Source organism: Schistocerca nitens, chromosome 1 (assembly GCF_023898315.1).
Source record: "Schistocerca nitens isolate TAMUIC-IGC-003100 chromosome 1, iqSchNite1.1, whole genome shotgun sequence".
In the NCBI taxonomy this organism is placed as follows: Eukaryota; Metazoa; Arthropoda; class Insecta; order Orthoptera; family Acrididae; genus Schistocerca; species Schistocerca nitens.
Genome location: NC_064614.1, coordinates 146,226,428 through 146,238,331, shown reverse-complemented (window position 1 = coordinate 146,238,331; position 11,904 = coordinate 146,226,428). Strand labels below are relative to the sequence as shown.

At 44.7% G+C, this 11,904-nt stretch overlaps 1 non-coding gene across 1 annotated transcript; it reads right to left on the bottom strand.

Moving 5' to 3' along the window:
• Positions 1–6,303: 6,303 nt before the first annotated feature.
• On the bottom strand, positions 6,304–6,377 carry Trnai-aau (transfer RNA isoleucine (anticodon AAU)). Its single transcript has one exon. It is a non-coding gene; the product is annotated as a tRNA-Ile (tRNA).
• Between the last annotated feature and the right edge of the window lie 5,527 nt (positions 6,378–11,904).

Sequence of the window (11,904 nt, the reverse complement as noted above, 5' to 3'; positions counted from 1 at the left end):
ACCACGATTTCTTGTATATCTCGATCTCACTACCGAACAGTTTCGTAGCTATGTCGTTGCTGCGGTCTTCACTCCATCCAGAGCAAGCTTGTCTATCTCTGCATTAACTACCGCAACTTACTTTTGGTCTCCCTCAGCAGTTTTTAACCCCTCATAGTTCCCTCCATTACTAAATTGGTGACCGCTTGATGTCTGAGACTGTGTCCTCTCAAACAGTCTCTTATTTTAGTCAAGTTCTGATGCAAATTTCTTTTCTCTCCAATTCTATTCAGTTTCTCATCATTAGTTACGTGATCTAACCATCCAGTCTTACACCATTCTCCCTAGCGTCACATCACAAAAGCTTCTATTCGCATCTTGTCTGAATTGTTTATCGTTCTCATTTCACCCCCGTACAAGGACACAGTCCAGAGAAATGTATTCAGAAAATACTGCATAACACCTACATTTACATTCGATGTTAATGAACAGCAAATCTCATCGACTACTTTAAGTTTCTCATTTCCTAATCTATTTCCGTAGAATCGCCTGATTTAATTCAACTACATTTCATTACCCTTGTTTTACTTTTGTTCATGTTCATCTTATAATCTTTCTTCACGACACTATCAATTCCGTTGAGCTGCCTTCCAAGTTCTTTGCTATCTGTAAGAGAATTGTGTCATTGGCAAATCGCAAAGGTTTTATCTCTTCTCCCCAAACTTTAATTCACTCCGCAAATTTCTCCTTGCTTTTTTTAGCAGCTTGTTCAATGTACAGATAGAATAACATTAAAGATGGAGTACAACCCTTTCTCACTATCTTCTCAGCGACTGTTTCCCTTTCATGCTTCCGACGCTTATACCTGCAGTCTTGATTCTACACAAGCTTCAAATAATCTGTCGCTCCCTGTATTTTACCTCTGCTACCGTCAGAAATTTAGAGTGGGTATTCCAGACAAAATTATCACAAGCTTTCTCCCAGTGTACAAAACCTAGAAACGTAGGTTTGCCTTTCCTTAACCTCTCTTCTACCAAGTCCTCGGATTAAAAAGGGTGTATGACAGGGATGTAGTCTTTCACCCCTACTGTTCAATCCTGACGGAAATAAAAGAAAGGTTCAAGAGTGAAATTAAAATTCAAGGCGAAAGGATATCAATGGTAACATTCGCTGATGACATTTATATCCCCAGTGATAGCCTAGAAGAATTACAGGATCTTCTGAATGGAATGAACAGTCTACGGAACACAAAATTTGGATTGAGAGTAAATCCAAGAAAGACGAAAGTTATGAGAATAAGCAGAAATTGTAAGTAGGCTGTTTAGGTTTTTATGTTGATAACGTCTCATAGCGCTCTGTATGAAAATCACTAGCTGTGCTGTGTGCAGTCTGTGGTGTTGTTCCATTGTGTCTGACTTTTGAAGATTTTGTCCCATTGTGTGTAACTTCTGAAGCTTTTGTCCCATTTGTTGCATTAACTGTAATAACAATGCACTGGTGTCTGAAACATGTTCCTCAGTGCTACTCAGCAGTGCATTTGAACCGGCAATATTCGTATTTTGAAAAGCAGAAAATGTGTCTTGACTTATTTGAGAAAACGGTGAGGACGCAATACCTGAATCTACAGGATTTGCAAGATTGTGTCCTGTCATTTCGGAATCCTGAGGCGAGCTGTTGCTGACCGATCGATCGATAATGCTTCCCTGTTCACTAATTGTTTCACTGTCTACACCATTATTTACCGTCCGCTCCATTTCCCTATGCACAAATACCAAATTACTACTTTGAATGTCTGTTAATTCAGTACACGGTGGTGCTGATAAGCTACGCTCGTTGTCACAATCATTTCCCAATTTACTTTGTAGCCTTGTGTTGCGTTTTTCACACGCCATAATTATCACGTATTTCACACGATAACAAGAAAAGCACAATTTGAAGAGCAAAATTAAGAAAACACATTAACATGGCACTGAAAATAATATCTGGTTAATTGCAAGCGCAGCTGCGAAATACTTGGTGCAAATCTACATGCATGCCACTACTGTTTTACTGTACAACAATGAAAAACTACAACTACAAAGGAGATTCTCTCTACAATTACGCGCTAGTAATAAACAATAGCTACACTAATTACACGCACTACAAGAAAATATCGAAAGATTCCAGTGAGGTACACTCAGCTAAGGGTCGCCATATGAAACTCCCCTTAAAAAAATTATAATTACTGTGCTGGTAAACCCCTTACGTTATTTGATTTTCAAACAGCTGAGCAAAACTGAACGTACTCAGATATTTCTCTCTTCACTTATTCTGATCATCACTAAACTGACACACAATATTTTTAGCGCAACGGAATCTGACTTTCAATAATTCCTACAAAAGAATGGCCGTGACTACCAATAACCTATACCTTTCACGAATCACTTACCTCACAAAAATCTAAAAAACTACTGCGCCTATACTGCCAGCTAAATAAAAGATTCTAACTACTGAAGGCACTAACTACTGATAGGCATACTTAGCAAATGAAAGATTTTGATAGAGAACAAACTATGTATTAACCTTAATAGTGTTCGAAAGTCATATATCAGTTCATGACATCCAGTCTCACAAATTTACTCTCTCTGATCGTCCGCTCTCAAAACTCCGCCATCTCTCTCCCCGCATCCACCATTGCTGGCGGTTCACCTCGAACTGCGCAACGCTACGCGCTGTTCACATCCAACTGCCCAACACTACAATAGAGAATATTCCAACAATGCCAACCAGCCACAGACTGCACACAGCACAGCCAGTGATTTTCATAGAGAGCGCTATGTGACGTTACCAACATAAAAACCTAAAAGGCCTACGTACAAAATGAGAGCAGTGAGAAACTTAACATCAGGATTGGTGATCACGAACCAGATACAGTTAAGAGATGCTGCTACCCAGTCAGCAAAATAACCCATGATGGACGTAGCAAGGAGGACGTAAAAAGCAGACCAGCACTGGCAAAAGGGGCATCCCTGGTCGAGAGAAGTCTACTAGTACCAAACATAGATCTTAATTTGAGGAATAAATTTCAGTACTGTACTTTTGGAGCACAGCGTTGTATTGTAGAGAAACATCGACTGTGGGAAAACCTGAAAAGAAGAGACTTGAAGCTTTTGAGACGTGGTTTTACAGACGAACATTGAAAATTAGGTGGACTGATAACGTAAGGGATGAAGAGGTTCTCCACAGAACCGGCGAGGACAGAATATTTGAAAAACACAGGCAAGAAGAAGGGAAAGGATCACAGGACATAGTTAAGACATCAGGGAATGACTTCCATGGTATTAGAGGGAGTGTAGAGAGTAAAAACTGTAGAGGAAGATAGAGATTGGAATATATCCAGCAAATAACTGAGAATGTGGGTTGCAAGCGCTACTCCGAGATGAAGAGGTGGCACAGGAAAATAATTCGTGGTGGGCCGCTCCAAATCAGTCATAAGACTGATTCCTAAATAATAATAATAATAAAGAAAACCTAGCTTCTAAGGTAAGTCGTGGGATCAGTATTGTTCCTACTTTCTCCAAAATCCAAAGTGACTTATGAGGTCGGCTTCTACCAGTTCTTGCGTTCTCTTGTAAATAAATCATGTCTTCAATTTGCAACCATTACGTATTAAACTGATGGTGCGGTAGTATTCGGCCTGTCAGCACCTGATTCCCTTGGGATTGGTATTATTACATTCTTCTTGAAGTGCAAGGGTATTTCGCATGTCTCGCATGTCTTTCACAACAGGTGGAATAGTTTTTTCATGCCTGGCTCTCCCAAGAATATAATTAGTTTTAAGGGGATGTCATCTGCTCCAGGCGCCTTGTCTAGGCTTTTCAGTGCTCTGCCAAACTCTTCTCCCAGTATCACCTCTCCGATCTCATCTTCATCTACTTTATTATCTTCCCGTCTATAATACTGCCTTGAACTCGATTTCCCTTGTATAGCCCCTCTATACAGGGTGTAAATAACTTTCCGTCACGGACTTTGAAGACAGATACAAAACAAGTAAAAAATAGCTAGTAAACATGGATCTGAAATGCATACCTTAAGAGCTATGAGCACTGGGACTGACAGGAAGTGCAAAATGGCTAAGCAGGAGTGGCTAGAGAACAAACGAAAGTGTATAGAAGCATGTATAACTGGGGAAAGTAAAGTTACGACCTACAGGAAAATGAAAGTGGCGTTTTGAGAAAAGAGAAGAAGCCGCATGGCTATTAAGAGCTCGGATGGAAAACCAGTGTTAAGCGAAGAAGAGAGAAGTGAAATGTGGAAGGAATATACAAGGTATCACTAAATTCTCTTTATTCCCTTTAATGACTTTGAGGACAGGTTCCTTACACCAAATCAAGGAAAAAATATTCAATAAACATAGGCTCTAAAATGCATACCTTAAGAACTATGAGCATTTGTTCGATTGAAGAGATGTGTTCCACAGTAGCGAAGATAAAGAAGTGCTCATAATCATCTTGGGATTGAAGCTCTTAAGGTATGCATTTCAGAGCCCATGTTTGCTGAATAGTTTTTCTATGCTTTGGTGTAAGGAACCTGTCCTCAAAGTCCGTAAAGGGAATAAAGGGAATTTAATGACACCTTTTATATTCCTTCCACATTTCACCTTTCCCTTCTTCTTTTAGTATTGGTTTTCCATCTGAACTCTTAATAATCATGCAGCTACTTCTCTTTCGTCAAAAGGCCACTTACGTTTTTCTACACTCCTGGAAATTGAAATAAGAACACCGTGAATTCATTGTCCCAGGAAGGGGAAACGTTATTGACACATTCCTGGGGTCAGATACATCACATGATCACACTGACAGAACCACAGGCACATAGACAGGCAACAGAGCATGCACAATGTCGGCACTAGTACAGTGTATATCCACCTTTCGCAGCAATGCAGGCTGCTATTCTCCCATGGAGACGATCGTAGAGATGCTGGATGTAGTCCTGTGGAACGGCTTGCCATGCCATTTCCACCTGGCGCCTCAGTTGGACCAGCGTTCGTGCTGGACGTGCAGACCGCGTGAGACGACGCTTCATCCAGTCCCAAACATGCTCAATGGGGGACAGATCCGGAGATCTTGCTGGCCAGGGTAGTTGACTTACACCTTCTAGAGCACGTTGGGTGGCACGGGATACATGCGGACGTGCATTGTCCTGTTGGAACAGCAAGTTCCCTTGCCGGTCTAGGAATGGTAGAACGATGGGTTCGATGACGGTTTGGATGTACCGTGCACTATTCAGTGTCCCCTCGACGATCACCAGTGGTGTATGGCCAGTGTAGGAGATCGCTCCCCACACCATGATGCCGGGTGTTGGCCCTGTGTGCCTCGGTCGTATGCAGTCCTGATTGTGGCGCTCACCTGCACGGCGCCAAACATGCATACGACCATCATTGGCACCAAGGCAGAAGCGACTCTCATCGCTGAAGACGACACGTCTCCATTCGTCCCTCCATTCACGCCTGTCGCGACACCACTGGAGGCGGGCTGCACGATGTTGGGGCGTGAGCGGAAGACGGCCTAACGGTGTGCGGGACCGTAGCCCAGCTTCATGGAGACAGTTGCGAATGGTCCTCGCCGATACCCCAGGAGCAACAGTGTCCCTAATTTGCTGGGAAGTGGCGGTGCGGTCCCCTACGGCACTGCGTAGGATCCTACGGTCTTGGCGTGCATCCGTGCGTCGCTGCGGTCCGGTCCCAGGTCGACGGGCACGTGCACCTTCCGCCGACCACTGGCGACAACATCGATGTACTGTGGAGACCTCACGCCCCACGTGTTGAGCAATTCGGCGGTACGTCCACCCGGCCTCCCGCATGCCCACTATACGCCCTCGCTCAAAGTCCGTCAACTGCACATACGGTTCACGTCCACGCTGTCGCGGCATGCTACCAGTGTTAAAGACTGCGATGGAGCTCCGTATGCCACGGCAAACTGGCTAACACTGACGGCGGCGGTGCACAAATGCTGCGCAGCTAGCGCCATTCGACGGCCAACACCGCGGGTCCTGGTGTGTCCGCTGTGCCGTGCGTGTGATTATTGCTTGTACAGCCCTCTCGCAGTGTCCGGAGCAAGTATGGTGGGTCAGACACACCGGTGTCAATGTGTTCTTTTTTCCATTTCCAGGAGTGTATATGCGACATCTGTCTCACCCCTGCTTCTGCATGCTTCTATTGCGTATATCCTTCTAGCCAGTCCTGCTTCGCAATTTTGCACTTCCTGTCAGTTCCATTCGTAATTTTATTCAAGAGAAACACAGCGTGTTTGTTGTCAGGATGATCTGCGCAAAAAGAAAAATAATTGGCCCGTGGGGGGATCGAACCCACGACCTTCGCGTTATTAGCACGACGCTCTAACCAACTGAGCTAACGGGCCCGTGCGCATCTACAGATTCTTGAGGATAAGATAAGTGTCTGAACCGCATGCGCAGCAGTAATTGTACTTACAACCCGGTCTCGCCTGAGGACAAGTAGGGAGGGACGGCTTGGCAGAGTCATTAACTGAGCCAGTTAGGCGGGTTGCCGACAACCTGGCGCTCTGAACTCGCGCTCTAGGGTCCATTCCAATAAGGGCTCGAGGGCTCACGTTAGGATTTTTCGTAATGCTGGTGACATAAATCTTTCGGTTGAGTTATGAGTCTCGTCAACGACGCGGAAAACGGAAATGTAACGGTTGCTTGTTTCTAGCAACTGGTCGTGACCTTTCTAAGACATTCAGAACGACCGTCTCTCGGAACAATGTATTAAATCCTCAGTCAAGGTGACGCGAACACTTCTTTTTTTTTGTCTATAGTAGTTGAGAGTGAGTAAATCAATGACGGCTAGGAGCACTCGTATTTTACGTCCTGTTACATTCGACTATGAATTCTCCATGATCGTATAACGAGCTGCCTGTATTGCTGTTCGATTGTTCAGATGTTCAAATGTTTGTGAAATCTAATGGGACTTAACTGCTAAGGTCATTAGTCCCTAAGCTTAGACACTACTTAGCCTAAATTATCCTAAGAACAAACACACACACCCATGCCCGGGGAGGACTCGAACCTTCGCTGGGGCCAGCCACATAATCCATGACTGCAGCGCCTGAGACCGCTCGGCTAATCCCGTGCGGCTCTGTTCGATTGAACAGTTTTTGATTAGAGTACTCAACTGGCCTTACCTGAAATGCTGCTAATTATTATCACTTGTGTTGTTGTTTTGGTCTTCAGTCCTGAGACTGGTTTGATGCAGCTCTCCATGCTACTCTATCCTGTGCAAGCTTCTTCATCTCCCAGTACCTACTGCAACCTACATCCTTCTGAATCTGCTTAGTGTATTCATCTCTTGGTCTCCCTCTACGATTTTTACCCTCCACGCTGCCCTCCAATGCTAAATTTGTGATCCCTTGATGCCTCATAACATGTCCCACCAACCGATCCCTTCTTCTAGTCAAGTTGTGCCACAAACTTCTCTTCTCCCCAATCATATTCAACACCTCCTCATTAGTTATGTGATCTACCCATCTAATCTTCAGCATTCTTCTGTAGCACCACATTTCGAAAGCTTCTATTCTCTTCTTGTCCAAACTATTTATCGTCCATGTTTCACTTCCGTTTCACTTTCAGAAAACGACTTCCTGACACTTAAGTCTATACTCGATGTAACAAATTTCTCTTCTTCAGAAACGCTTTCCTTGCCATTGCCAGTCTACATTTTATATCCTCTCTACTTCGACCATCGTTAGTTATTTTACTCCCTAAATAGCAAAATTTCTTTACTACTTTAAGTGTCTCATTTCCTAATCTAATTCCCTCAGCATCACCCAATTTAATTTGACTACATTCCATTATCCTCGTTTTGCTTTTGTTGATGTTCATCTTATATCCTCCTTTCAAGAGACTGTCCATTCCGTTCAACTGCTCTTCCAAGTCCTTTGCTGTCTCTGACAGAATTACAATGTCATCGGCGAACCTCAAAGTTTTTCCTTCTTCTCCATGAATTTTAATACCTACTCCGAATTTTTCTTTTGCTTCCTTTACTGCTTGCTCAATATACAGATTGAATAACATCGGGGAGAGGCTACAACCCTGTCTCACTCCTTTCCCAACCACTGCTTCCCTTTCATGCCCCTCGACTCATAACTGCCATCTGGTTTCTGTACAAATTGTAAATAGCCTTTCGCTCCCTGTATTTTACCCCTACCACCTTCAGAATTTGAAAGAGAGTATTCCAGTTAACATTGTCAAAAGCTTTCTCTAAGTCTACAAATGCTAGAAACGTAGGTTTGCCTTTTCTTAATCTTTCTTCTAAGATAAGTCGTAAGGTTAGTATTGCCTCACGTGTTCCAACATTTCTACGGAATCCAAACTGATCTCCCCCGAGGTTGGCTTCTACCAGTTTTTCCATTCGTCTGTAAGTAATTCGCATTAGTATTTTGCAGCTGTGACTTATTAAACTGATAGTTCGGTAATTTTCATATCTGTCAACACCTGCTTTCTTTGGGATTGCAATTATGATATTCTTCATGAAGTCTGAGGGTATTTCGCCTGTCTCATACATCTTGCTCATCAGATGGTAGAGTTTTGTCATGACTGGCTCTCCCAAGGCCGTCAGTAGTTCTAATGGAATATTGTCTACTCCCGGGGCCTTGTTTCGACTCAGGTCTTTCAGTGCTCCGTCAAACTCTTCACGCAATATCTTATCTCCCATTTCGTCTTCATCTACATCCTCTTCCATTTCTATAATATTGTCCTCAAGCACATCGCCTTTGTATAAACCGTCTATATACTACTTCCACCTTTCTGCCTTCCCTTCTTTGCTTAGAACTGGGTTTCCATCTGAGTTCTTGATATTCATACATGTGGTTCTCTTCTCTCCAAAGTTCTCTTTAATTTTCCTGTAGGCAGTATCTATCTTACCCCTGGTGAGATAAGCCTCTACAGCCTTACATTTTTCCTCTAGCCATCCCTGCTTAGCCATTATTGCACTTCCTGTCGATCTCATTTTTGAGACGTTTGTATTCCTTTTTGCCTGCTTCATTTACTGCATTTTTATATTTTCTCCTGTCATCAATTAAATTCAATATATCTTCTGTTACCCAAGGATTTCTATTAGCCCTCGTCTTTTTACCTACTTGATCGTCTGCTGCCTTCACTACTTCATCTCTGAGAGCTACCCATTCTTCTTCTACTGTATTTCTTTCCCCCATTCCTGTCAATTGTTCCCTTGTGCTCTCCCTGAAACTCTCTACAACCTCTGGTTCTTTCAGTTTATCCAGGTCCCAACTCCTTAAATTCCCACCTTTTTGCAGTTTCTTCAGTTTCAACCACTTAGGATTGCAATAATTAATAAGACATACTGCTGTTACATGGAATTTAAATGTAGCAATCAGTTATGTATATGGGCAATCGGAAATCTCTACAGTCAGAACTACTTTGAGGTAAGGAATTAATGGTTGGGAATGTTATATCAACATAAACAATATGTGAGTCTTGCAGCAACAAATAACTTAATTTTGGTTGTCGATCACCAGTCTCAGTACATGCGTTACAAGAGCGCATAGTGTTTTGTTGTACAATGGGACAGGAAAATAAGACTCTAGCAACCAATACTTGTGTTAACTCCCCCTCCATTAATAGAGAAGAAAAAGTCCATAGACGTGAGATCTGGCGATTACGCTGTCTGGGGATAGGACGTCGCATTCCAGTCCAAAGACGGGGGAATCTCTTGTCTGTCGATCAAGTGTTTGAGGTTTTTAATACCGAAGAGTAGCGATGCACTGTCGTGATGAAACCGCACTCTCTCGTAGACAACATGACGTCCAGACTCTAAGAGTTGTCTCAGCGACGTGTACCATTCAAAATGCAAATAAGGTCCCGTTAGCCGCTCTTGTGCGATTATAGCCGACAAGTAGACAGAAAGTCTGGGAAAAGACTGATTTTCATCGCTCTAGAAATGACTGTTAACGGCAGTTGAAAACACCATCGTGGTTGAAACAGGCCACACCCATGAGCTTTATGTATTAAGAACATGCAGTACTGCGCTATATGATCAACTGACAAAACCAAAGTACGGGTTCAAAAAATTTGACGCCACAGTTCGCAAACTGTTTTTGCTGCGGCTGCAACCACTCCTCCACCTGTACCCCCGACAATGTATCCTTCTAACCGTGCGTCTCACCGCCTACTAATGACCCTCCTCTACCCCTGTGCAAACCCGTCTTCTCAAATACTGTTGTTGTGGTCTTCAGTCCAGAGACTGGTTTGATGCAGCTCTCCATGCTGCTCTATCCTGTGCAAGCTTCTTCATCTCCCAGTACCTACTGCAACCTACATCCTTCTGAATCTGCTGAGTGTATTCATCTCTTGGTCTCCCTCTACGATTTTTACCCTCCACGCTGCCCTCCAATACTAAATTGGTGATCCCTTGATGCCTCAGATCATGTCCTACCAACCGAACCCTTCTTCTAGTCAAGATGTGCCACAAATTTCTCTTCTCCCTAATTCCGTTCAATACCTCCTCATTAGTTATGTGTTCTACCAATCTAATCTTCAGCATTCTTCTGTAGCACCACATTTCGAAAGCTTCTATTCTTTTCTTGTCCAGTCGGCCGGTGTGTATGATGTCCTTAGGTTACTTAGGTTCTAAGTTCTAAGTTCTACGGGACTGATGACCACATAAGTTAAGTCCCGTAGTGCTCAGAGCCATTTGAACCATTTTTTTCTTCTTCTCCAAACTACACTCCTGGAAATTGAAATAAGAACACCGTGAATTCATTGTCCCAGGAAGGGGAAACTTTATTGACACATTCCTGGGGTCAGATACATCACATGATCACACTGACAGAACCACAGGCACATAGACACAGGCAACAGAGCATGCACAATGTCGGCACTAGTACAGTGTATATCCACCTTTCGCAGCAATGCAGGCTGTTATTCTCCCATGGAGACGATCGTAGAGATGCTGGATGTAGTCCTGTGGAACGGCTTGCCATGCCATTTCCACCTGGCGCCTCAGTTGGACCAGCGTTCGTGCTGGACGTGCAGACCGCGTGAGACGACGCTTCATCCAGTCCCAAACATGCTCAATGGGGGACAGATCCGGAGATCTTGCTGGCCAGGGTAGTTGACTTACACCTTCTAGAGCACGTTGGGTGGCGCGGGATACATGCGGACGTGCATTGTCCTGTTGGAACAGCAAGTTCCCTTGCCGGTCTAGGAATGGTAGAACGATGGGTTCGATGACGGTTTGTATGTACCGTGCACTATTCAGTGTCCCCTCGACGATCACCAGTGGTGTACGGCCAGTGTAGGAGATCGCTCCCCACACCATGATGCCAGGTGTTGGCCCTGTGTGCCTCGGCCGTATGCAGGCCTGATTGTGGCGCTCACCTGCACGGCGCCAAACACGCATACGACCATCATTGGCACCAAGGCAGAAGCGACTCTCATCGCTGAAGACGACACGTCTCCATTCGTCCCTCCATTCACGCCTGTCGCGACACCACTGGAGGCGGGCTGCACGATGTTGGGGCGTGAGCGGAAGACGGCCTAACGGTGTGCGGGACCGTAGCCCAGCTTCATGGAGACGGTTGCGAATGGTCCTCGCCGATACCCCAGGAGCAACAGTGTCCCTAATTTGCTGGGAAGTGGCGGTGCGGTCCCCTACGGCACTGCGTAGGATCCTACGGTCTTGGCGTGCATCCGTGCGTCGCTGCGGTCCGGTCCCAGGTCGACGGGCACGTGCACCTTCCGCCGACCACTGGCGACAACATCAATGTACTGTGGAGACCTCACGCCCCACGTGTTGAGCAATTCGGCGGTACGTCCACCCGGCCTCCCGCATGCCCACTATACGCCCTCGCTCAAAGTCCGTCAACTGCACATACGGTTCACGTCCACGCTGTCGCGGCATGCTACCAG